A 6168-nucleotide genomic window follows, 5' to 3' on the forward strand; every position below is an offset into this window, starting at 1 on the left:
TTGAAGTGATTAGTTAATAATAATGAATCAACAAATACCTGGAGATCGTTGATTTGAATATCCTTAGCCAATTGTAGTCCCATGATTAGTGCTTCATATACAAATTTGTTGTTGGTAGTGTTGAATTTGCAACTTACTACCTAGGATACGATATCCCCTTGTGGAGATTTTAGTATGATCCATATCCATGTTCCTTTTTGGTTTGAAGCTCTATCTGTGAACAATGTCTATTTTTCCAAGTGTTCATCTTCTAGGAGTTGTTTGGCTTCCATGTCTACTTTGTTATGTAGATCATCACTAAAGTCAGCCAAAAATTCTACTAATGCTTGTGATTTTATGTCGGATCTTGGTTCATATTCGATGTCAAACATGCTTAACTTTATTGAATTTTTCCATCCTTCCTAACATCTCTGGTTTTCTCATAACATTCTTAATAGGATAATTAGTTTTCACATGTATAGTATATGTCTTGAAATAATGTTGTAATTTAGTAGATGCGGTTACTAATGCAAGAATTAGTTTTTCGAGATAAGAATACTTGGTCTCAGGATCCAGGAGACTTTTACTTACATAGTAGATAGGATGTTAGTATTAATTAAGATCCTTGTCCAGGACAACGCTTAGTGCGTTTGAGGTTACTGAAAGGTAGAGAAGAAGTGGTTCTCCATTTATAGGCTTTACTAGTAATGGCGCGGAACTAAGTATCTTTTAAGTTCCTGAAAAGCTTTTTCGTGCTCTTCGGTCCATTCGAACCTTTTGTTTTTCCTCAAGATATCATAGAAGGGTTTAAACCTTCTAAGGATCTTGAAGTGAACCTGTTGAGTGACGCTGCTCTCCCAGTTAGCCATTGGATGTCGTTTGTTGAAGATGGGGATTTCAGCTTGATGATTGCTTTGATCTTCTCCGGACTTGCTTTTATTCCTCTCTTGGTTACCATATACCCAAGGAACTCGCCCGACTTCATTGCAAAGTCACATTTGAGTGGGCTCAAATTTATTTTGTATTCTTCTAGAATGTCGAAGGCTTCTTTGAGATCCTGAGATGATCTTCAGCTTTCATTGACTTCACAACCATGTCGTCAATATAGATTTCCATGGTGTCCCCCAACTTGTCTTTAAACATCCTATGCACCAATCTTTGATATGTTGCACCTAAATTTTTAATACCAAAAGGCATTGCAGTGTAACAATATATACCTGCTAGTGTTATAAATGTTGTATCTTCTTGATTGGATGGTTCCATCTGGATTTGTTGGAATCCTGCTAAAGCATCCATAAAGGTTAAGAGTTCGTGGCCAACCATTACATCTATCATAGAGTCAATATGTGGTAGAAGGAAAGGATCCTTAGGACAACCCTTGTTAAGATTCGTGTAGTCTACGCCATCTTGGTAACTAAACCTCCTTGATCATTCCAATCTTATGGAGCTTCTCTACTTCTTTTTGGATGATCTAATTCCTTTTAGGTGCAAACTTCCTTCTCTTTTGGTGTACTGATCTGAAAGAATGATCAATATTAAGTTTGTGAGTGATAATACTCTTGTCTATAATTGTCATATCTCTGTGTTTCCATGTGAATGTATTGCTTATGGTTTGAAGGAATTTTAGCAGGTCCTGCTCGATTTGCTTAGGTATTGAGGATCCTATGAGGAATTTAGCTTTAGGATCCTCGATGCATAGGGTTACTTCCTTCACATATTGCTCCATCGTTTCTAGAACATTTCATGTCCCTGCCTTAATTGCTACGCTTGTTGGGCTTTGGTGGTAGGCGTCATAGAGGTTTACACCTTCTTTGTATATTGTAAGCTTTATCTCCCCAATAGTGTGTTTAGTTTCCCTGCTAAATCCTGTAAGGACCGAGGATCTTTTGATTATCTCGTATTTCGGGATATTCATCCTTTTAATTGCGTGTAGGAGTACGTTAATGACCAAATATCCTCCATCAACAAGGATCCTTCTAATGAAATGGTTGGCCATGTACAATGTTACCACGAGTCTGTCATGGTGAGGATCCTGAATCCCTTCCATGTCTATCTCATCAAATGTGATTTCCTTATCATTTTTAACCATGATATTCTTTTTTGGTTTATCCTCCTTCTCTGTTTTAGAGACCTTGGTGTATCTTTTAGCGTGAGAATAATACATACCACAAATATTAGATCAACATGAGATAACATTAATTTTTTTGGTGTTTAGGGGTGGAGATCGTGGTTTTTTTAGGGATCTTGTAACCATCCTGGTTGTTCTCCTTGGACTTTTCTTTCCTTCTCCTGAGGATCTCTTTGAGATGCCCTTGCTAACAAGGTAGTTGATATCCTTTTATAGTGTTGGATTAATGTCTAAGTCCATATCTATAATTGGTAAGACTTGACCCAACCCGGCATGGTCCATTTGGGTTGCATGGCATCATGCACTTGGATAAACTAAGTGAGAGAAATAAGACACTTATGGTTATTAATATATTATAAGTTATAGTATATTAATAATAAGAATACTACTATTTAATTAGTATTGATCAATAATTAATTTAGAATTAATTATGTGATCAAAAGAAGACTAATTAAATATATGGGTTGATTGTGTAAATCACCCATACTTATATAGTGGGCTAATGCTCCATGGATTATCTAGTTGGGTTGAACCCATATGATACTACGTGGATGCTCCATGAAGGTTACATAACCCATGGGTCATGGAAATGAAAGGTGATGACAATTAGGGCTTACATGGTGTAACCTTAATTGTAACACACTATATAAGCATCATATTATTCACCAAAATCGGCCACTAGTGTGTGTAAAAGAAGGGCTAGCCGATTTCATGAGTTGTAGAATTCTCTCAAAGTTATTCCAAGTGTATTTGGTGTTGTGTGAACCATTTGAGGTGTCACACTTGAGGCACTAGGCACTCAAGCTTGATGAATACATTCTACATCAAAGAGGTATGTATTCTATCTTGTTATATCTATTGTTTTGTATGCTAGATTAGGATAATACCTTGGAAGTTCATATTTGCATTTATAATAGAGAAAACATAGATCCAAGGTATTTAGGGTTGGATGTACACTTAGGAGTGTTAGAATGCTCAAAACCCAACAGTGGTATCAGAGCCACGGGTTGTTTTCTGTTATATTGATGCAAATACTTTATTTTCAAAGTTTAAAAAAAAGGAAAAAAAACATGAAGTTTGTCAAATTTTAAGATAATTACTTGTTCTTGTGAAAAACTAATTATTTGTAATATTGGAATAATTTGCTATATGAGTTGAATTAGATCAAATTTAGTAAAAGATAAAATGATATGATTATTTTATTAGTTTTACAAGTTTGATCTAAAGAGTTTTATTTTTTGAAACCTCGATAAGTTATGGATATGAAAAGGTTTTCAAAAAAATTGATTCAAAGTTTTTATGGAGTTACAAAATTTGGTGTTAATGTTTTAAATAAATTCCATAACTTAAGAATAAGTTATGGATCACCAAAAGTTTTTTGTGTTACCTTGCTTTATGAGTGAATTTAGATTAATGAAAAAAATTATGTGATAGTTGGTTTTAATCCAAATTAATCTAAAAGAAGTTCATAAAATGTGTTTGTGTAACTTAAAAGTCATATTTATGAATCTTAAAACTCCTAAAAGTTGCCATAGGTTACAAAATGAAGAGTCTTTTTCCTCATTAAATTGTTTTATGACTCCATAACTTGTCCTCAAGTTATGGAGGTTCAAGAGTCTCTTCATTAAATAATTAATAAAAAAAATGTAACCATAATTAGTTCCATAAGTTATAAAATAAAGAAAAGGAACATTCTTCTACTAGTTTAAAGTCTTCCATAACTTGTCCTCAAGTTATGGAACTTGAAGAGTTTTTGGATTAAAACTACTTTAAACACATAAGTTATGGAATTAATTATTTTTGAATAATTTCAAAACTTTCCCTCAAGTTTTGGAATTTGTAAAGTTTTCTCTTATGAATAATTTAATTCCAAGTTAGCCCTTAGAATTTTAAAAGTTAAAATTCAACCCTTATACTTTATGATATTATAAGTTAATAATATATATATATATATATATATATATATATATATATATATATATATATATATATATATATATGTATAAGAGTAAAGTCAGTTTTACCGTTAGTAGGCCTCATTCATGAAGCCGGTCTATAAGGGGGGTATAACGTTACTGCCTATAAAATGGCAGTTTAATGGGTGTCCACTCTCACCCACCGCTTCCTTGACCGGTGGAGGGTCGTTAGCCGAACGTGTTTGACAGGACTATAATTCTCCCTTCATTAAAAGTATTAATGATTAATACTAAGTAACTAAACCTTTTTATAAATACCCAATCTTAGTTACTTAGGAAAAAGTGAATAAGGTGCTAATCCATGAAATTACACTTTGCACTTTGTTTAAGTCGGTTAGTGGAGCGTGTGTGGTTAACCGACACACTAACTCGATTTAACAAGGTAGGCAAAGGGTAACTTAACGTTTATCATAGTATCGATGGAGCGTGTGTGGTTAACCGGCACATCGATTGATGGGTAAACACTTAAGGGTACCAAGTAATTTGCATGGTTACTTCACACCTTGTTTTGTGATCCTCCGCATCCGAGTCACAAAACCTGAAGGGCACACTCGAGATTGAAACATGCCATTGAACAGTTCAATGAATCTCAAAAGATCTAGGAGTTTTAAATCCAATTAAAACCTAATCATACATTTCGTTTATCTTGGTGGAAATTGGTGAATCGTCATTCACCTACCTTCAATTATTTTATAGCTTGGAATACGGCATCCCTCTTCTAAGTTATAAAATAGTTTTTTGGGTCCTAGCCTTAATATTTCATATTGGGTGTCATATTAAGGACTTAAGATCAACTATCTTGAATATCTCCCAAGAGATGTCTGGTGTAGACTTCTATGATCTTCCCAAATCTCTTGAAAGAAGCTTTCCTAAATGAAGATGATGTCCTATGGAAATCATACTTCTTTCAACTCCTCCAATTATTCTCCATAACCCACAAGTTTAAGGTCACTCAAGCCCTATTGGCAAGGCCAGGTCTAGGTGTGATCACATATTGGAGATGTAGTCACATATTGACAAGCCGGGAGAGTTGGGTGTCAAAGTCTTGAGAAAGTTGGTGGCTCAATCACTTTCTAAGTCACATAGTGAGTTACTTTGGGACCCCTATGAAATAGACTATGACAAGACCCTTAATGATCTTATCTATTTGCTAAGATCAACTTCCTAAAACTTTATGGACATTGACAATGATGACATTAGATATCCAGTAAAGCTCTCTCTTCCCAATGGAAAAGGATCGACCATAGTCAACTCGGTTGACCAAATGGTGAAGAGAAAAGCTAAGTCTGTGATAGACCCGTGTACCATTACCAAAGGGTCCATATGTTTATATTGCCAAAGGAAGGGGCATTGGTTGCGAAGCTGCCAATTTTACCTAAGGATGTTTAACTCTACTTTAGGTAAAGTCCACTATCTAACTCTGCTAAGTTTCTATTTTGAGATTCTTGATACATGATGTGACTGGGTCACATGGTGATGTTTTAAGAATCAAAGAAAAGTGAAGAAACTTAAAGAAATAATATGTTGAATCTGATTGCATAGATGGATTTCTATCGCATAGTTTGAAGATTGGATTCTTGAGCTACTTCTTAGGAGTTATGAGATATTGCTTAGGAATAGATAACAACAAGTTTTCATATGGGTTGTAAGGATAAGTTTTTCCTCAAAGTTTTAAAATAAAAGAAAAATTTTTGATTTTATTTATTTTAAAATATCCTTACAGTGGCATTTGAGGAAAAATTGTTGCTTATATGATTCCATTATAGCAAGAGTGGAAATATGTAATTGATTCTTTCATTTGTGGTAATGTCTAAATTTACCAAATAAGGAAAGATTCTCATCACCCAAATTTCAATTGGACTGAAACTTGGAATCATGCAAGTTGTATAGCATGATGAATGAGAACTTTCAAGTATTGGAAAATTAAGAATAATTACTTGTTCACATGGATGTGTGAGTCAAGTAATGGACTAAGGGATCGAGTACACATTCTTGTGCACTGATTAAGTCCACCACAAAAGATTGATAAGATTATTCGTCATAGTTTACTAAAGCTCAGTAAATATGGTTATACTTACAAGCTTA

This window comes from Lactuca saligna, chromosome 9 (genome assembly GCF_052625555.1).
Source record: "Lactuca saligna cultivar CGN05327 chromosome 9, ASM5262555v1, whole genome shotgun sequence".
In the NCBI taxonomy this organism is placed as follows: Eukaryota; Viridiplantae; Streptophyta; class Magnoliopsida; order Asterales; family Asteraceae; genus Lactuca; species Lactuca saligna.